Source organism: Hemitrygon akajei, chromosome 21 (assembly GCF_048418815.1).
Source record: "Hemitrygon akajei chromosome 21, sHemAka1.3, whole genome shotgun sequence".
Taxonomy (NCBI): domain Eukaryota; kingdom Metazoa; phylum Chordata; class Chondrichthyes; order Myliobatiformes; family Dasyatidae; genus Hemitrygon; species Hemitrygon akajei.
The window spans coordinates 14,937,329-14,959,101 of NC_133144.1; the positions used below are offsets into that span (position 1 = coordinate 14,937,329).

Genomic DNA, 21,773 nt, shown 5'->3' on the forward strand with positions numbered 1-21,773 from the left:
AAGACAGCAGGCCACCTTGCCTTTGCTCTGCCTGTCCACTCTATCTGGGATGTGAAGAGCTGCTGGTTTCTTGATACCTGCCCTGTTTGCTCACTGTCCACTGCCCTTTGCTCAGATTTACCTGCCCATTTCCGGTCACCAGAGCTGGACGTGATCTTCTCTGTTTCCGCCAACTAAGAGCATCTGCAAGCTGGACTCTGGGATCTACGCACCCAGGAGGCGGACGGAGGGCCAGGTCTGCGATCACCCAGCAGCAGCCTGTCCAGCCAGATGTGGTGAACTCTTATCAACATCTGTACTGATACTTCGGGCTGTGCCACACCACAACACGAAGATCTAGCAGAGAGATGGTCACACTATGAAGGGCAATTGTGAAAGAGAATGGAGGATAACACAAGGTGGGCTAGTGGGACTTTGTGATCTCGACACAAATTCATCGGCCTGGGCACAGCCACTCGTTCTGTACCCACTCACATGAGTACACCATCTTGTTCTAACCTTTCCAGCACCTTCTCAGCCTGATCAGTTGAGCACATACATTATGTGCAAAAGTATTAGGCACATATAAATACCCAGGGTGCCGAAGACATTTGCATAGTACTGTAGTAATTTTATATATTGCACTGTACTGCTGCTCCTGCAAAAAAACAGATATCATGACATGTGAGTGATAAACCTGATTCTGATATGGGTCTGTATTATGCACTAAGAGTGTGAAGGGGAATCATGGTAGGGAGCAGGGGAAGAGAGAGAAGAGGGAGTTTAAAACACCAGAGAGACATTCTGTAATGATCAATAAGCCAATTGTTTGGAATCAAATGACCTTGCCTGGTGCCTTGGGTCTGGGTGTGTCTGCCCCCACGTCACCCCACCCTCTGTCCCTGGCACTCCTGCTCTGTCACTTGTCCCACACCCCTCTTGCAGGCTCTACACCCTCTCCATTCCCAACATCCTTTGCCCCCACCAGATTTACAAACTCGCTCTCTGTTCCATCTGGATAAATACAGTACTGTGCAAAAGTCTCGGGAACTCGAGCTATATACATGTGCCTAAGACTTTTTCACAGTGTAGTAGGACTGGTTTCGACTTGAACAGGCTGGCTTTGCAGAGTGTCTCCTAAAGGGTGTTGGCCCAAAATGGAGACTGCTCTTTTTCCACCATAGATGCAGTGTGACCCGTTGATTTCTTCCAGCATTTTGTGTGTGTTTGCAGTGGGCCTTAGCCGAATGTAGCTACCTGAGGCTGATGCCTCAGAACATGTTGTCAAACCTTCTCCACACTGTGCTCAGGTGCAACTTTGAATCATCAGTATTAAACGTATCCTTCTCGCAAGTTATATCAGCCAGCCCCACCCCATGAATTACATAGCCTCTGCTCACAACACTTTGTCTAGTGTTTCCTGTGCACTGTCTGTGGGTAAAACCTCACCAGTGGTGCTCAGTTTGCTCCTGGCATCAAACTGCTCTTTCTCGCTCAGTATTTTGGCTCATTTTGGAATATGGGTGGCTGTATCAGTGTGCATGTGAAAGCACTAGTTACTACTCAATGCTTTTGCTCTGATGCCTATTTTCTGCTTCTAATGCTCGTGGCTTAGATACTCGAACACAGTTCCACAACAAAAGTGAAAACAGGAAGTACTGAAGATCGGTAATGGTTCAGGCATCACCGTTCTGCTGCAGGATCTTCATCTGAAACACTTATCACCTTTCCCTCCCCACAGGGTGAGCAGTTCCAGCATTTGCTGTTTTCATTTCAGATTTGCTTCACTTGCAGGCTTTTCCTTTACAGTCCCAGATCTTCCACATTCGAATGAGCTTCCACTGGAACTGCTTGGGTTGCTTGTCTCAGTCTTGGATCTGTAGGCTGTTGAAATAGAATAGTTTTTTGTCTGGCACACTTCCCAATCCTATACAGCCCACGTACACAGCCATGTCCTCCTACACCACTTGACAGCTAACCTTGGTGCCTGGCAGTTTCTAATAAAGCATCATCTCTGTACCTTGCCAATATGTCTTCCTCTCTCATAGCTATAGTATGTGGAATTGAATCACGACACCACAAATTTGTAATCTCCTCGTGAACACATTGTGGCACATATACATGTACAAATGTTGCGTCTTCAAGATGACAGACTGAATATTCTAGGCTCTCTCTATTACTGTAATGTTATAGAAATCCTTCACACCAACAGGTTCACAGCACACACAGATGCAGAGAGATCAGCATGTTCTTGTTTAAAGACATCACATTCCCATTCCTGCTAGTAACAGGTTTGACAGACTGTAGTCTCATCCAGTCCCCGTGGAACAGAGTTCAAGGGACTGTAGTCTGTTCTGTATAACAGGGTGAGGTGGTGCCAAGTGTAGGAGGGGAAAGTAAATTCATAGCAGGGAAAAGTGAATTCTTGGCTGTGTAGTTCAGCAGAGAGAGCTAGAGGGATGATCATTAAACAGAGAGAGATAGGGGGATGAGTATGTAGCAGTGAGATAAAGAGGGTCCATGCAGGGTTAGTACCAGGCAGTGAAGTCTTTAACGGACTCTACTGACCTGAGCCATAGTCTGTAGGCTAAAGTGAACTGTAGACTCGTGCCTAACCCAGCAATAGCTTCATAAAGCTCCAGGGTGGAAGCCTGTCATTGTACATATTGTTATGTTTCTTCTGAATAAAGACAAACCTGGTGTGGGTAAATGCTAGAACAGTTTGTTTACAGAATGGCTTCAGCTCCACACTGCACGCATGCAACCAGCTCACCAACGTCGCTTCCGGTCCCGGGCATCGCCCACTGGGAACTGAAGTTTTTCATCAAGCACACACAAAATAACACATCTTCCTGATTGAAAGAAAAACAAACACAGTACTATGTCCTCACAAACCTGCATGAAACAATAATCCTTTCCAACAAAGATATTTGCAATCTGTATCCAATTCCTTTTTCACTCATCAACTTTCAACCAGTCTCTGAGGTGGTTTAATGGTCCCTTTTCATTCTGCTATATGTATTGTTTGAATTTGGTGCATTAATATTTGCGTCTTTTAAAGAACTCTGATCAATATGTTTATTTATTACATCTGCTGGCCCCTTTGGTGTACTGACAGGTGACATGTTACAGCTATGGGTTGGAGCTTATGGTCTTAGATCAACCTGGTTCTGTCTCAGCAGTGTTCCTTGCTCCAGCTGGATCTAGTAGGAATGTGCAGCAACTTCCCCTTGCACGTTTCCTAGCACGGATCATGTGCAAGAGTCATGATCTCGGATATGCACAATCTCCAGGCTTCAGGATAGGTAGGCTTTTCACAGACTTGTCATAATACCAATTCTGTTTTAATTTCCCTTTCACTTTAGCCAATTTGACCTTGTGTGCTCCTTTAAGTGTCAACAGGTTTTCATGCACTGGAAGGTTGGTGCACATACAATGACCCATCAGCTTTTGGGCTGGTGAAAGGCCACTCTGCAGTGGCGCACTTCAGTAAATCATTAGACTTTTGTGGGAATTTTTTCATCCACTTTGCACCTCCTTCATGAGGCTCTTCACTACTTTGACCCAACTCGCTGATAGGCCATTAGTTTTTGGGTGATGTGGGCTTGAAGTTATATGTTGAAACCCTCAAACATTGGCAAAGGACTCAGATCCACAGCTTGAAAATTGTGGACAATTATCTGATACTATTTGACATGGAGCTCCATGGCTCATGAACACAGTTTTCAGGAAGGTGATGACTGCTTTGATGGATATATTGATTGCTGTGTTGCAGTCTCTGGGTAATTGAGAAAGCAGTCTGTTACAACAATTTGACTCTTCCCATTACAATCAAACAAATCCAGTCCAACTTTGAAGCAGTCAGCCCAAGACGTTGACTGCTCATTTCAACGGATGCTGCCTGACCTACTGAGTTCATCCAGCTTGTTTGTATGTGTTGAAGTATGGCCTGTCTGGTACAGGGTGTGGTGTAAAAGGTTCTGATTGTTGCTTTAATCTTTAGGTAAGACATTTCACATAAAGCAGTGATCTGTCTGATGTCTTGGTTCATTCTTGGCCAGCACATCACTTCACGAGCTCTTTATTTACATTTTCCTCACCAAGAGCCCTTCATGTATCTTCTGGAGCAATTCCTTGCATAGTGACACTGGAGTCACACACCTGTTCCCTCTGGAGACTATATCTTCCACTACTGACAGTTCAGTTCTGCATGCCCAACAATCCCGAATACACATTGGACAGTCATTCTTAGCTGCTGACCATCCTTTCTGTATTGTCTCTTTGAGTACTTTCATTATTTCACCTGACCCTGCTGCTGTCCTAATCTTCTCTGTTCTATCAGGTGATACTGGAATGGGGGTGACAATCATGTCAACATAGGCCTGTATAGCAGCGTTAATCTCTTGGTCACTCTTTTCATTCTTGTTGATTGCTTGAGGCAGCAGATCAGCAGCAAACATGTACCGTAGATTCCGGACTACAGAGCGCACCTGATTAAAAGCCGCTGGCTCTAATTTTAGAAATAAAATCAATTTTTTACTTGTACAGGCCGCACCGGATTTTCGGCCGCACCGGATTTTCGGCCGCAGGTGTCCCACGTTGTAATATGAGATATTTACACAGAAAGATATTACACGTGAGGATTTTTTAACTTTTAATTAAATCCATATGGTAACATAAACAAATACATATTGCAAATGCTTTTTTTCGAACCGTGCCTGTAACGCGGCTACTTTTAAATATACGTTGCGTATACTTCTTTACTGAACAACATTCCAATATCTCCTAACGACTGGTAAAAAATATATATACTGCAGCCTACCAGGAAAAGTTATTGATCGCCTTTAACTTAAAAGCAGCGTTTTCGCTCCGCCGCTCGCCCCCCTCCTTCCCGTTTATCGCAAACCGGTATCCCACAAGACGCGGCGAAACCGGGTGTGACGTCATAGCATCCCGCGATGTAGTACAGAAAACAAATATAGTTAAAACAGTTCTAACTTTAACTAACAAATGAATTACTAAGCGAAAATATTATAAACTAAATAACTGCCATAAAGGCAGCACAATGCTTTTCTTCGAGTGTTTTCCATGTTGATGAGGGTGAGTACAAATGACTGATTTACAATAATTTAATTGTGAAAGTGCGCTTGATTTATTGTACAATTTCATTGGACCTCTGTGAACTACTCATCAATTTTATTGGTCTACTGTTACGAGGCAAAATGTTTTTGGCGGCATGAAAAAAAAACCATGTATTAGCCGCTCCGTATTAAAGGCCGCAAAGTTCAAAGCTGTTCAAAATGTGGGAAAAAAGTAGTGGCTTAAAATCCGGAATCTACGGTACTTTCCCATTGTGTAGATCATTTTCATGTCATATTTCTACAGTCTTATCAACATGCGCTGTATCCTCATGGGACAGTCGTTCAGTGGTTTGGACATAATTGACATCAGTGGTTAATAACTCATCAGCTAATAACGCATCAGGGATGATTGATAAGTTTGTGGCCTAAGGTAGAAGGAGATGTTATTAACTTCAAACTTTCTGCATTATCACTCAAAGAGTTAACCTGCATGTGCATGTAACGAGAGCTGTATAACTCATCTCGTTCTACCTTAGGCCACGAACTTATCAATCACCCATCTGTGGACACTTTCTGGAGGTCCGAGATCCGTATGCTCCATGACCGCTGGAATAAGTGTGTAAATGTTGGAGGGGACTATGTTGAAAAATAAATGTGCTAGGTTTTCTAAAATTGACTCCTTCTACCTTAGGCCACAAACTTATCAATCATCCCTCATATGTGCTGGCGAGAAGCTCTTTCTCTATCTGTGTATAGTTGGCTGGATCATAAAACTTCAGCACAGGCTCTTCAGATATGGCTCCTTTCAGCCTCCGGAAAAACTCTTCTTGCTCATGAAACCAAATCCACTCATTTTGCTGCTCAAGGATTGACCCAAGTGATTCTGACACAGTTGATAGTCGAGGGATAGCCAGGGAGGTCATCATCCCAAGGAAATATCTCACCTCCTCTTTGTTCTGGGACCTTTCCGTGTTTTCAATGGCTGATGTCTTTTGTGAGGTGATGTCAGGCTTCATTCCCCGTTCTGATATGACATCTCTTTTGAAAGTAAGTGTCTTAACACCAAACTCACATTTCTCTTTATTTAATTTCAAACTGCCTTTCTGTGTCACGTCAAGCACCTGTCTCAGACGTGCATCATATTCATCCTTGGTGTACCCCCAGATAATGATGTCACCCATCATGGTCTTGACACTAGGTATTCCCTCAGTGATCATGTGGATGGTTTTATGGTAGACTTCAGGTGCAGACAGAATGCCATACAGTAGTGTAAGCCAGGACATAATCTCCTCCCTTGTTGACAATTTAAAACTCTCTCTCTCAATGACTTTATTAACATATAGAGTCATAGAGAAGTACAACTCAGAAAGAGGCCCTTCAGCACATCTAATCCATGCCAGAACCATTCAAATTGCCCACTCCCATCGACCTGCACCAGGACCACAGCCCTCCATACCCCTACTATTGATGTATCTATCCAAACTTCTCTTAAACATTGAAATGGAACTTGCATGGAACACTTGTGCTGGCAGCTCATTCCACACTCTCAGGACCGTCGGAGTGAAGAGGTTTCCCTTCAGGTTCCCCTTAAACTTTTCCCCTTTCACCCATAACCTCTAGTTGTAGTCTCACCCAACCTCAGTGGAAAAAGCCTGCTTGCATTTACCCTGTCTAAACCCCTCACAATTTTGTATACCTCCATCAAATCTCTCCTCAATCTTCTATGTTTGAAGGAATACAGTCCTAACCTATACAATCTTTCCTTATAACTCAGGTCCTTCAGACCCAGCAACATTCTTGTAAATTTTCTCTGTACTCTTTCAATCTTACTTACATCTTTCCTGTAGGTAGGTGAGCAAAACTGCACACAATGCTCCAGATTAGGCCTCACCAACATCTTATACACCTTGAACATAACATCCCATCTCCTGTACTCAGTACATTGATTTATGAAGGCCAATGTGCCAAAAGTTTTTTTTCACGACTGTATCTACCTGTGGTGCCATTTTCAATGAATTATGGACCTATATTCCCAGATCCCTTTGTTCTACAGCACTCCTACCCTGGTTGGTCCTACTGAAGTGCAAAACCTCATAGTTGTCTATGTTAAATTCCATCTACCATTTTTCAGCTCATTTCCATCTGATGTAGATCCCTCTACAAGCCATGATAGCCTTCCTCACTGTCCACTACAACCCCAGTCTTGGTGTCATCCGCAAATTTGCCAATCCAGTTAACCACATTATTATCCAGATCATTGATACAGATTACAAACAACAAAAGACCTACCACTGCTCTACGTAGCACACCACTAGTCATAGGCCTTCAGTCAGAGAGGCAACTATCTGCTACCACTCTCTGGCTTCTCCCACAAAGCCAATGTCTAATCCAATTTACTACCTCATCTTGAATGCTGAGCATTTGAACCTTCTTGACCAGCTTCCCAAGCGGGACCTTCTTGACCAGCCTCCCAAGCGGGACCTTCTCAAATGCCTTGCTGAGTCCATGAAGACAACATCCACTGCCTTGCCTTCACCAGCTTTCCTGGTAATTTCCTCGACAAACTCTATAAGATTGGTTAGGCATGACCTACCATGCATGAAGCCATGCTGACTATCCTTAATCAGTCCATGTCTATCCAAATACTCATATATCCAATCCCTTAGAATACCTTCCAAAAACTTTCCCACAACTGAGGTCAGACTCACTGGCCTATAATTTCCTGGTTTCTGTTTAGAGCCTTTTTTTAAACAACAGAACAACATTGGCTATCTTCCAATCCTCTGGTACCTCTCCTGTTGCCAAGGATGACTTACGTATCTCTAGGGCCCCGGTAGTTTCTGCACTTCTTCCCAAAGGGGCTGAGGGAACTTCTTGTCAGGCATTGAGGATTTATCCACCTCAGGATAGCAACCACCTCCTCCTCTGTAATCTGTACAGGGTCTATGAAGTTAATACTGCTTTGCCTCACTTTGGTAGACTCTGTGTCTGTGTCCTAAGTAAATACAGATGCAAAAGAATTTTAAGATCTTCCCTCATTTGTTCTGGCTCCACACATGAATTACCATTCTGGTCTTCCAGAGGACTGATTTTGTCCAATGCAATCTTTTTGCTCTTAGCATATCTTTTGAATCCCTTGGTATTCTCCTTCACCTTGTCTGCTTGAGCGGCTTCAATGCCTTCTTTTAGTCCTCCTGATTTCTTTCTTAAGTGCTCTCTTGCATTTCTTGTACTTCATAAGTACCTCATTTGTTCCTACCTATCTATACCTGCCATGCACCTCCTTCTTTCTCTTAACTAGGGCCCCAATATCTCTTGAAAACCAAGGTCCCCTACTCTTGTTATCTTTACCTTTTATTATGACATGCACATATAAGCTTTGTACTCTCAAAATTTCACTTCTGAAAGCCCCCCACTTATCCACAATGGTCCATTTTGCTTTTGCACACTGACTGGTGAGCTCACCCAGTCTGTCAGTTCTTCAATTTCCTGGATGACATTCAACCATCCCATGCAAGCTGGTATAGATAGATAGATAGATAGATAGATAGATAGATAGATAGATAGATAGATAGATACTTTATTCATCCCCATGGGGAAATTCAACATTTTTTCCAATGTCCCATACACTTGTTGTAGCAAAACTAATTACATACAATACTTAACTCAGTAAAAATATGATATGCCTCTCAAAAAGCATTAATAATAGCTTTTAAAAAGTTCTTAAGTAGTTTACTTAAATACGTTAAATACAATCAACCCCGGCACTTTAACGTATCTTACTCCTGGCGGTTGAATTGTAAAGCCTAATGGCATTGGGGAGTATTGACCTCTTCATCCTGTCTGAGGAGCATTGCATCGATAGCAACCTGTCGCTGAAACTGCTTCTCTGTCTCTGGATGGTGCTATGTAGAGGATGTTCAGGGTTTTCCATAATTGACCGTAGCCTACTCAGCGCCCTTCGCTCAGCTACCGATGTTATACTCTCCAGTACTTTGCCCACGACAGAGCCCGCCTTCCTTACCAGCTTATTAAGACGTGAGGCATCCCTCTTCTTAATGCTGCCTCCCCAACACGCAACCACAAAGAAGAGGGCGCTCTCCACAACTGACCTATAGAACATCTTCAGCATCTCACTGCAGACATTGAATGACGCCAACCTTCTAAGGAAGTACAGTCGACTCTGTGCCTTCCTGCACAAGGCATCTGTGTTAGCAGTCCAGTCTAGCTTCTCATCTAACTGTACTCCCAGATACTTGTAGGTCTTAACCTGCTCCACACATTCTCCATTAATGATCACTGGCTCCATATGAGGCCTAGATCTCCTAAAGTCCACCACCATCTCCTTGGTCTTGGTGATATTGAGACGCAGGTAGTTTGTTTAAGTTTGTCTCTAAGTGTAAATGGAACTTTCCTGCATGCATGGACAATAGGAGCCATGGTCTCCCTCTATGAATTTTGTGTACACCAGGTCAGCGTCTGAGCCCCTCAAAGGTGTCTGCGTACTCTTCCATGAGTGTTGTGTGGTCATCCTTAGTCTGTGAAGCCACTACGAAAACTCTTTTCACCAGTTTGACATTTTCACATGCACTCAGACCTGATATTGGCTATATTCACTTCTCTAATAAATCAGTAGCTGTACCTTTAGGTGCTGTCACCTGTGCTTGAAGATCACTGTACAGCCTCCTTTTACTGGAATGTTCTCTCCAGTGTAGCCTGTCACTTTTAACTTCACTGCGTAAATCTTGCTCTTTACTTTGAGAGTCCGGTGATCATCCATGGATAACAGATTCACCTGGGCTCCGGTTTCAAGCTCGAATGGAATTACTGTCTCATTCACAGTCACTGGAATGACCCATTCTGTTTTACCAGCTCCAACAGTCTTTAAAGAATCCACAAAGACTTCCTCCATTTCCTCAGCAACAATGTGCTCCTTTCTCTTGGTTAGCCCCAGGTTTGTAGCACGTTGCGATATGGTTCTTGTTCCCACAATTCTTGCAGGTATTTCCATAAGCAGGACACATCCTTGGGATGTGCCTACCGCCACATCTGCTGCATTCGCTGTTTGAGCAAACTTCTTTGCTTTACTGTTGCTTTGGGAAGTGGCCCCTCTGTTTTCACTGTTGAGTCTGCCCTGTACGGCTCCTTCGCTTGTGCTTGTGTGGTCCCTGTTGCCCTACAACATATCAACAGCCTTTTCTATCATCATATCTTTTTCATGGAGCAATCTTTCTCTGAGCTCATTATCTGGGATTCCCCAAACTATTTTGTCTCTAACTGGTGAGTCTATCAAATCTCCAAACTCACAGGACTTAGATAGATAGATAGATACTTTATTCATCCCCATGGGGAAATTCAACATTTTTTCCAATGTCCCATACACTTGTTGTAGCAAAACTAATTACATACAATACTTAACTCAGTAAAAATATGATATGCCTCTCAAAAAGCATTAATAATAGCTTTTAAAAAGTTCTTAAGTAGTTTACTTAAATACATTAAATACAATCAACCCCGGCACTTTAACATATCTTACTCCTGGCGGTTGAATTGTAAAGCCTAATGGCATTGGGGAGTATTGACCTCTTCATCCTGTCTGAGGAGCATTGCATCGATAGCAACCTGTCGCTGAAACTGCTTCTCTGTCTCTGGATGGTGCTATGTAGAGGATGTTCAGGGTTTTCCATAATTGACCGTAGCCTACTCAGTGCCCTTCGCTCAGCTACCGATGTTATAATGTCCAGTACTTTGCCCACAACAGAGCCCGCCTTCCTTACCAGCTTATTAAGACATGAGGCGTCCCTCTTCTTAATGCTGCCTCCCCAACACGCCACCACAAAGAAGAGGGCGCTCTCCACAACTGACCTATAGAACATCTTCAGCATCTCACTACAGACATTGAATGACGCCAACCTTCTAAGGAAGTACAGTCGACTCTGTGCCTTCCTGCACAAGGCATCTGTGTTGGCAGTCCAGTCTAGCTTCTCGTCTAACTGTACTCCCAGATACTTGTAGGTCTTAACCTGCTCCACACATTCTCCATTAATGATCACTGGCTCCATATGAGGCCTAGATCTCCTAAAGTCCACCACCATCTCCTTGGTCTTGGTGATATTGAGACACAGGTAGTTTGAGTTGCACCATATCACAAAGTCCTGTATCAGTTTCCTATACTCTTCCTCCTGTCCATTCCTGACACACCCCACTATGGCCGTGTCATCAGCGAATTTCTGCACATGGCAGGACTCCGAGTAATATTGGAAGTCTGATGTGTACAGGGTGAACAGGACCGGAGAGAGCACGGTCCCCTGCGGCGCTCCTGTGCTGCTGACCACCGTGTCAGACCTACAGTCTCCCAACCGCACATACTGAGGTCTATCTGTCAAGTAGTCCACTATCCAATCCACCATGTGAGAGTCTACTCCCATCTCCGTTAGTTTGTGCCTTAAGATCTTGGGCTGGATGGTGTTAAAGGCACTAGAGAAGTCCAGGAATGTAATCCTCACAGCACCACTGACCCCATCTAGGTGAGAGAGGGATTTGTGCAGCAAATACGTGATAGCATCCTCCACTCCCACCTTCTCCTTATACGCAAACTGAAGAGGATCCCGGGCGTGCCTGGTTTGTGGCCTCAGATTCTGTATTATCAGCCGCTCCATGGTCTTCATCATGGACTTACTCAGTGTGTGAAGCTTAGCTAACTAACAAAACTAACACCTTGTTTCTGGTCAGAGGAAAATAATGTGTATCTCTCAAATGTGATGATTTTACTTGGGACAAAAATTCCTCAAATTTTGTCATCAGAGTGTCCAATCTGAAGGTGGTCTCGTCAGTTCGAAATCTGTTACAGATGTCCAAAGCATCTACATCAACTACATGTAGAAAAATAGATTGTTTCAATTTCTCATCAGCCCCACCCATTCTGCTAGCTACTATATATTTTTTGAATCATTATTTGAAGCGTTTCCAGTTATCAGTTAGATTACCCGTGAACTACAGAGGTGCAGAAGGGCTTAGCTTATTCATGACAGGAACTCATGGCCTCTCACCTGAATTTCTTGGTGACTCTGGCAAACTTCAGGACATAACATGCTGTGTCGCCTCGCTGGCATGCTTCTCGCCATCAGTCTTCATGGGAACCTGCGTTTCTTTCTCAGCCACACATGGTGTTCAATTACTCTCCATGTTGACCTTGGACTGACTTCTGACACCATGCTATGTTAGCTCTTAATAAAGACAAACCAGGCATGGGTAAACGCTAGAACATTTTATTTACAGAATGGCTTATGCTCCACACCAAGCGCATGTGACCGGCTCACCAATATCACTTCCGGTTCTGGGTGAGCCGCCTGCATTGGCCACTGGGAATTGAAGTTCTTTATAATGCACACAACTATAAGGTCAAAATGGAACTGCACACAGCTCACATAACACACACAGTAGGTACTGAAGCCTGACACTGTGAAAGGCTTTCTTCACTATATGTATGTACAGTGCATGCGGGGTAGAGATAGTAGAGGAAAAATGAAAACTTGGGATCAGGGAGAATTCATTCTGGGATGAGTGCCTCCTCTGTTGATGTCAGCTTCTGATAAAGAGAAAGTTTATTCAGAAGATAAACCCCAGACACTTTATGAATTATTTCTCCTTACACCAAACTTACAACATGGCACAGTTAACTCAAAGTAACCCAACATGAAGGAGGTTGAGGAGGCACTTGTGGCTTTACCAAATTGCCTAGCTCAAGAATCCACAAGGAGACACAGGACTTTGGAAGAAACTTCTACAACTGACTGTAAGTGAAAAATCTGTGTAAGGAACTGTTCACACAAGCTATCGTTGAAGACATCAGGAGGGCAAGCAGGACGTTCCGCACCAGTGATTCTGTAAAGGATCAACATCGTTCTGTTGGTGGAGCTCAAGCTCTTTTGATTGATTATCAGAAGCAAAGCCCGTAACGGAGAATCTAACACACACCCACCGGTAACTGGAAGCAGGAGGCCCTGCAGTAATGGGTGGTGCTGGAGAAGTTTTCACTGACTGAACCAGACACGCTACTCGGAATTGTCGAGGTAACAGGTTTTATATTCCGGGTTCTGTCATAGATCAGGAATTAGAAATTGTGAGAACTGAGAGTCTGCTGGTTGCTGTGGGGGCTGTTGGAATGGAGATGAGTGCTTGATTAAAATTTTTAAATTCTTTTGGGAGAATGTTTTGTTGTGTTTTTGTAGTCCTGCCTATTTACCACTTTTAAGTAAACCCTGTTTAGTTTTCAACTGACATCAAGTGTTCAAATGCAGTGAGTTTTAAACTGTTACAAAACCTGGCAGCTTTAAAGTTCCCTTAGAGATGAAGAGAGAGAATCATACAGAATGCCTAAAGTAATTATGCTACGGGGAAAGAATGAGTTACTTATTCAGTTCCTCACAATAGATATTGAGGTCATTTGGCCCACTGAGTCTATGCCAGCTCTCAGAGCATCCCCTACAATTTATTCTTTTTATTCTCCCTCACACGCCCATCAACTGCCCCCAATCCTCTTATCACCAAACGACACTGGCGAGAATTTCAAATGACTAAATAACATGCCTTCTAGACGTAGGAAGAAACAAAAGCACCCAGGGAAAATCCAGCAATGTAGGGGAGAATGTCTCAACTGTACACCAACAGCACTGGGGATTAGAACTGAACCCTCCCATTGGAGCTAAGAGATACCTGCCCTCCCCCTTTTATATTTTGAGAGGCAGTTTTTCATGGAGAAGTCGTGTGAATTTGAGTTTCCTGAGGTTTCAGCCATTTTCACCCTTTGACTTTCTTCATTGGTATGAGTGTTAAGGTTTTACCTCACGGTGGGTATTAACTCTAATGTATAGTTTTACAGTTACTTACTGGATCTCCTAAAGAAAGACAGCACATACCTGGTTTTCCCTTCTTTTTCCTGTTTTAATTATGTGCTCTTTTGCTGTCCCTTCCTCTTTGTTTTCCTGTAAGCTTTGCACTGCAGCTGAACATTTTTGATGCGAATTAGCAGTAGAATAAGCCACTGAATCCTAGGAACTGGCTAAGGTTGAGGAATACGTGAGATGCACTAACCGCAGATAGGAGAGGCTCACGTATTGGGATGCCCACGGGAGCATGACGGTCAGCATAACACTGTTTCGATTTGATGCGTTAGAGTTCCAGCATCCTCTGTAAGCAAGTTTGTACGCTCCTTCCAGTGTGTGCATGGTTTTCCTCTGGTGCTGCAGTTTCCTCCCACAGTCCAAAGACATGCTGGTTAATAAGTTAATTGTAAATTGTCCCATGGAGACTAGAGTTAAATCAATGGGTTTTTGGGCAGTGCTGCTCAAAGGTCTGTTCTACACAGTGTCTCTAAATAAATCTCGATATTCTGCAACTTTGAAATTTGTCTTAGCCTTTTGGGAAATATTTGGAGATAATGGTTCTCAATCTCAATCTCAAAGTTTGTTTTATTTGGCAAGTCTTTTTCAAAAGGCTTGTCCTGAATTGCTGGTTCCCAAGGGTTTCTGTGGGTTTCCAAAAATTGAATCAAGAAAAGGTAAAAGAGTAAGTTTTAATGATGAAAGCATTCCCAGAACAGATCTGCTCTGACAACTGCTGATTCTGAACATAAGTGAAATGAATTTCTCTTGAAAAGCATTGCTCTGTTCTGATTAAAAGATCTTCTTGTACAACTGTGTGGAGAATTGGAGCCTGTATTCCGATGATCAGTTTCAAGCCTAAAACTTAAAAGTGCTGCTTGTGGACTTCTAGCTTCATATGCTCAAAGAAATTATTTTAAACATTATTTTATTTTGATTCAGTTATATCCAAGGATTGCAAATTGAAACGTGCCTACACTTCTGAGTACAAACCTGAAATATCCTCAAAAGGAATCAGCCAAATTACTTCTGGTCAGGAGATCACACATGTCAGAAAAATATGTAAATTTGATAACCCCACTGTCTACATCATAGACCAGAAAACTTCCAGTGATGCAGGGGCAGATAACCTTCTGTATCTAATGGACAGTGCAACTCTGTGAAGACACATTATGGAGTCGGAGAAAAGTACAACTTTTTTGAAATAATTGACTTCTGATCAAATCTCTTTGAGCTGAAATGTTAACCCCTGTTCTCCACTGGAACTACCTGACCTGTTGAGAAATTCAGGTATTCAGTATCTACAGCTTATAATATTCAGTTCTTGAGACAGGGATTGCCAAGAATCTCATCAAGGAAGTCTCTCAGCTGGGCATGTTATGCCTGCAACATTGAGGCTATTTGGTATGGAAGGGAAGTGGAATATCATCTAAAGTATGTAGTCTTAAGGCGTTTAGAATTCAGGAACAGAATTCTGAAGGATAAACACAAAAAGGACTAGATAGATGAGTTCACATTGCTGTGAGGAATAAGAGAAATAGTTCCTACATAACAGAATAGCTACCTTAATGACAGGGAGACAGACATATTTGATGGTGGATGATAGATCAGACGAATGGGAGAGACGTGTAGGGAGCTGATCAAACAGCTGAAGGGTCTCAATAAACAACCAACAGCAAACAACATGTGGTAAAGTGAATTTGGAACCAGGCTAACAACAAGATTGGAACACAGGAGTTGTGTCATGGTGAGGAACCGGGCAGAAAAGGAATGTTTGGTCCACTGTGGAACAAGCTGCTCCAATGATACGTGGTTTACTGTGGCCTTGGAAGGTGCAGCAGGCTTATTTCAATCCGATGTAAACCCCAAACATGGTGTTGGATTAAAGTGTAAAATTGTTATTTGTCTCATAGTTTAACATTTCCGACGCTTGCTTGTATTTTTATATGATCATTCAATTGCTCAGTGCATTTTCCAGTAAGTAGTATAGCCGATTCTGTATTTTTAGAACATAGAACATAGAACAATACAGCACAGTACAGGCCTTTCGGCCCACAATGCTGTGCCGACCCTTAAACCCTGCCTCCCATGTAACCCCCCACCTTAAATTCCTCCATATACCTGTCTAGTAGTCTCTTAAATTTCACTAGTGTATCTGCCTCCGCCACTGACTCAGGCAGTGCATTCCACGCACCAACCACTCTCTGAGTAAAAAACCTTCCTCTAATATCCCCCTTGAACTTTCCACCCCTTACCTTAAAGTCATGTCCTCTAGTATTGAGCAGTGGTGCCCTGGGGAAGAGCCGCTGGCTGTCCACTCTATCTATTCCTCTTAATATCTTGTATACCTCTATCATGTCTCCTCTCATCCTCCTTCTCTCCAGAGAGTAAAGCCCTAGCTCCCTTAATCTCTGATCATAATGCATACTCTCTAAACCAGGCAGCATCCTGGTAAATCTCCTATGTATCCTTTCCAATGCTTCCACATCCTTCCTATAGTGAGGCGACCAGAACTGGACACAATACTCCAAGTGTGGCCTAACTAGAGTTTTATACAGCTGCATCATTACCCCGCAACTCTTAAACTCTATCCCTCAACTTATGAAAGCTAACACTCCGTAAGCTTTCTTAACTACCCTATCTACCTGTGAGGCAACTTTCAGGGATCTGTGGACATGTACCCCCAGATCCCTCTGCTCCTCCACACTACCAAGTATCCTACCATTTACTTTGTACTCTGCCTTGGAGTTTGTCCTTCCAAAGTGTACCACCTCACACTTCTCTGGGTTGAACTCCATCTGCCACTTCTCAGCCCACTTCTGCATCCTATCAATGTCTCTCTGCAATCTTCAACAATCCTCAACACTATCTACAACACCACCAACCTTTGTGTCATCTGCAAACTTGCCAACCCACCCTTCTACGCCCACATGCAGGTCGTTAATAAAAATCATGAAAAGTAGAGGTCCCAGAACCGATCCTTGTGGGACACCACTAGTCACAACCCTCCAATCCGAATGTACTCCCTCCACCACGACCCTCTGCCTTCTGCAGGCAACCCAATTCTGAATCCACCTGGCCAAACTTTCCTGGATCCCATTCCTTCTGACTTTCTGAATAAGCCCACATCCACTACACTACCCTCATCTATATGCCTGGTCACCTCCTCAAAGAACTCTATCAGGCTTGTTAGACACAATCTGCCCTTCACAAAGCCATGCTGACTGTCCCTGATCAAACCATGATTCTCTAAATGCCCATAGATCCTATCTCTAAGAATCTCTTCCAACAGCTTTCCCACAATAGATGTAAGGCTCATTGGTCTATAATTACCCGGACTGTTCCTACTCCCATTTTTGAACAAGGGGACAACATTTGCCTCCCTCCAATCCTCCGGTACCATTCCCATGGACAACGAGGACATAAAGATCCTAGCCAGAGGCTCAGCAATCTCTTCCCTCGCCTCATGGAGCAGCCTGGGGAATATTACATCAGGCCCCGGGGACTTATCCATCCTAATGTATTTCAACAACTCCAACACCTCCTCTCTCTTAATATCAACATGCTCCAGAACATCAGCCTCACTCATATTGTCCTCACCGTCATCAAGTTCCCTCTCATTGGTGAATACCGAAGAGAAGTATTCATTGAGGACCTCGCTCACTTCCACAGCCTCCAGGCACATTTTCCCACCTTTATCTCTAATTGGCCCTACCTTCACTCCTGTCAACCTTTTGTTCTTCACATAATTGAAGGATACCTTGGGGTTTTCTTTTACCCTACTCGCCGCCTTCTCATGCCCCCTTCTTGCTGTCCTCAGCCCCTTCTTAAGCTCCTTTCTTGCTACCCTAAATTCCTCAATAGACTCATCTCATCCTTGCTTCCTAAACCTCGTGTATGCTGCCTTCTTCCATCTGACTTGATTCTCCACCTCACTTGTCTCCCATGGTTCCTTCACCCTACCATTCTTTATCTTCCTCACCGGGACAAATTTATCCCTAACATCCTGCAAGAGATCCTTAAACATCAACCACATGTCCATAGTACATTTCCCTGCCAAAACATCATCCCAATTCACACCCACAAGTTCTAGCCTTATAGCCTCATAATTTGCCCTTCCCCAATTAAAAATTTTCCTGTCCTCTCTGATTCTATCCTTTTCCATGATAATGTTAAAGGCCAGGGAGTTGTCGTCACTGTCCCCCAGATGCTCACCCACTGAGAGATCTGTGACCTGATCCGGTTCGTTACCTAATACTAGATCTAGAATGGCATTCCCCCAGTTGGTCTGTCAACATACTGTGACAGGAATCCGTCCTGGACGCACTTAACAAACTCTGCCCTGTCTAAACCATTGGAACTAATCAGGTGCCAATTAATATTAGGGAAGTTAAAGTCACCCATGATAACAACCCTGTTATTTTTGCACCTTTCCAAAATCTGCCTCCCAATCTGCTCCTCGGTATCTCTGCTGCTACCAGGGGAACTATAGAATACCCCCAGTAGAGTAACTGCTCCCTTCCTGTTCCTGACTTCCACCCATACTGACTCAAAAGAGGATCCTGCTACATTACTCACCCTTTCTTTAGCTGTAATAGTATCCCTGACCAGTAATGCCACCCCTCCTCCTCTCCCCCCCCCCCCATCCCTCTTAAAGCACTGAAATCCAGGAATATTGAGAATATTCTAGAAGCTTTTTAGTTTTTCTGCAGTCGGTGTCGCACCATTGAATATGGTTATCTCATAGGACATTTCTTTTCTTGAAGTCTTATTATCTATCCAGTATGGTGCATTGGCCTTCTTCAATCATGGGATTGAGTTTAGGAGCTGAGAGGTAATGTTGCAGCTATATAGGAACCTGGTCAGACCCCACTTAGAGTACTGTGCTCAGTTCTGGTCACCTCACTACAGGAAGGATGTGGAAACTATAGAAAGGGTGCAGAGGAGATTTACAGGATGTTGCCTGGATTGGGGCGCATGCCTTATGAAAACAGGTTGAGTGAACTTGGCTTTTTCTCCTTGGAACGACGGAGAATGAGAGGTGAGAGGTGACCTGATGGAGGTGTTTAAGATGATGAGAGGCATTGATTGTGTGGATAGTCAGAGACTTTTTCCCAGGGCTGAAATGGCAAGCAAAAGCGGGCACGTTTTTAACGTGCTTGGAAGTAGGTACAGAGGAGATGTCAGGGGTAAGTTTTTTATGCAGAGAGTGGTGAGTGCTTGGAATGGGATGGTGGTGATGGTGGTGGAGGTGGATATGATAGGGTCTTTTAAGAGACTCCTGGACAGGTACATGGAGCTCAGAAAAATAGAGGGCTATGGGCAACGCTAGGTAATTTCTAAGGTAAGAACATGCTTGACAGAGCATTGTGAGCCGAAGGGCCTGTGTTGTGCTGTATGCTTTCTATGTACAGTACAACCTCAACTCCTTTGCTCTTCTCCTTTTTTCTTTGTTCATCCTTCAATCTTATAACTTTTAATAGAAGGCTATAACCTGCAAGTATTATGCCTCATTCTTGACTTCCAAAGAACCCCTGGATCACAAGATCACCGGGATCCAACAAAGGCAACAGAAATGGAGGGAGTACAGTGTGGAAGGTGCAATGATGTATTTCAGAGGATGTCCACTGTAGTTGGTGTGATGTGTGCTGGCAATGTCAGAACCCAAGTGCGGAGGAGAGAAGGACTCCAATGTAGAGACGGGTGACCAGAGTTTATTCATATGAATTCAGGTGGAACATCGGTAGCTGACCTGAGGAACACTGAGACATATTCTTAAAACTAGGACCCTGTGATTAGCACTAATCAGGCATCCACTTTAAATAATACAAGTAACACAGAATCCCTGAGCCTATCAAAATAAACTTAAGTTTAAACAGAAATCACCTCATATTACAAAGAGCAAGTCGTTTGAGAAAAGCACAGAGAACTCTAAGTGATTAACAATTAACCGATTCAGGAGCTAAAATCCTTGGAGCCCAACATTCTCTGTCTCCCCACACGAGCTCATTACAGTAGTACACCTATAACAGTCCCATCTTCTTGGGGAACAGGTACAGGTCACACATGCTGAAAGCCTGTAAGTAAAAAATCTACTTCCTTAATTGCCAGGACATAAGAGATATGCAGATGCTGGAAATCTTGAATGATGCACACAGAATTCGAGAGGAATTCAGTAGGACAGGCAGCATTTGGGGTGTGGGGGGAGGGTAATAAACAGTCAAGACATTTCATCAGAATTGATGAATGATCTCAGCTAAAACACCGACTGTTCATTCCCCTCCAAAGGTGCGACTGTTCCATTGAGTTCTGCCATCATTTTGTGTCTGTTCCTCAACTGCCGTGTCTAAGTAGCCAAGATTACATAACTCAGCAAACACAGGGGGCACCCATACATCTGACTACATTGTTGTCTTCATAGCCCACTATCCAATTATCCAACTTCAGGTAACTTGTGCTCTCGTTCTTTCTGTGCCAGGTCTGCCCGTTTTGTCCCTGTCAGTACTTTACCCCAATTGTTATCATTTGGTTCATTTAGTCTGGTCTGCTGGGAATATCCCACAGCTTCAACACTCACAGCACATTGCTCAGGTAGAGAATAAAGAACTTATAATTGCTCTCATTAACCCATCTGGGCTCACCTTATCATAAATATTCCTTTGTTCTACCCAACCCTCCCCTTCCTTCTCTACTATCGAAAAGTAAACTGTTCTCTTAATTCTAATGTTAACTCTGCTTCCCTTTCCACAGATGCTGCCTGACCTGATGAGTACGTGGAACAGAGAAAAGTACAGGACCTTCGGCCCACAATGTTGAACCAGAGCATATCAACAATCAATCTAATCTAACCCCTTCCCTCCTACACAGCCCATAAGCCTATTTTTGGCTCAATCGCTCTGTCTGCCATGGCTGCCTGGATCTCCCAATTGCCAGACTCAATTACTGTTTGCCGTAGCCGCCTGCATCTCCCCGTTACCAGACTCGATCACTCTGTTTGCTGTGGCTCAGTTTCCACAGCTCGATCACTCTGTTTACCGTGGCCGCCTGGATCTCCCAGTTGCCAGACAATTTAATTCCCCTTCCCATTCCCACGCCGACCTCTCTGTCCTTGGCCTCCTCCATTACTAGGGTGGGGGTAAACGCAAGCTGGAGAAACAACACCACACACTCTGCCTGGGTGGTGTACAAGCCGACCAGATGTGAATTCTTCAATTTCTGATAACCTGCTTCCCCTCTATCCTTTTCCTCTCCCCTCTCGATCTACTTATACCCCTTCCCCTCCCCACCCACTTCATCTGCCCATCACCCATGCAACCCTCCCTGTTTGTTCTGCACCATCTTCCCACATTTCTCTCTTTATTCCATACTCCATCTTCTGCAGCTCTTTGTCACATCCACCGATCACCTTGCTATTCCCATTCTCTCCTTCTCCATTTGCTTATCACCCCCTCACCTGGATCTGCCTATCACGTGTTGGTCAACCCATCTTTTATACTAGCTTTCTCCTCTCCTGGTGAAAGATCTCCACATGAAACATTGACAGTCGATCTTCCTCCATAGATGCTGCTTGACCTGTTTTTTAATCTTTGAATAAAGAAAAGAGATGAATTTGCCAGAGTGACACGGCACTGAATCATGCTGTTCAGCTCAAGTCTGCACCAGCCATCAGGCACCCTTTCTCAGGGGCAAGGTTCAGAGGGATACGGGCCAAACACACGCACATGGGACCAGCTCAGGAAGACGTTTTGATCAGCACGAACAAGTTGGACCATTGAGCCTGTTTCCATATGGTCTAACTCTATGGCTCCATAATGTTTATATTCTACATTGA

The 21,773-nt window shown here is 43.8% G+C and overlaps 1 long non-coding RNA gene across 1 annotated transcript in view; it reads left to right on the forward strand.

Annotated features, from left to right (window-relative positions):
* The window catches only part of LOC140714097 (uncharacterized), a 154,755-nt gene extending 133,248 nt beyond the window's left edge, over positions 1 to 21,507 (forward strand). The window contains exon 4 of the long non-coding RNA XR_012095826.1: positions 20,693 to 21,507. This is a non-coding gene — a long non-coding RNA (uncharacterized lncRNA). The remainder of the gene's footprint in view (positions 1 to 20,692) is intronic.
* The last annotated feature ends 266 nt before the right edge of the window (positions 21,508 to 21,773 follow it).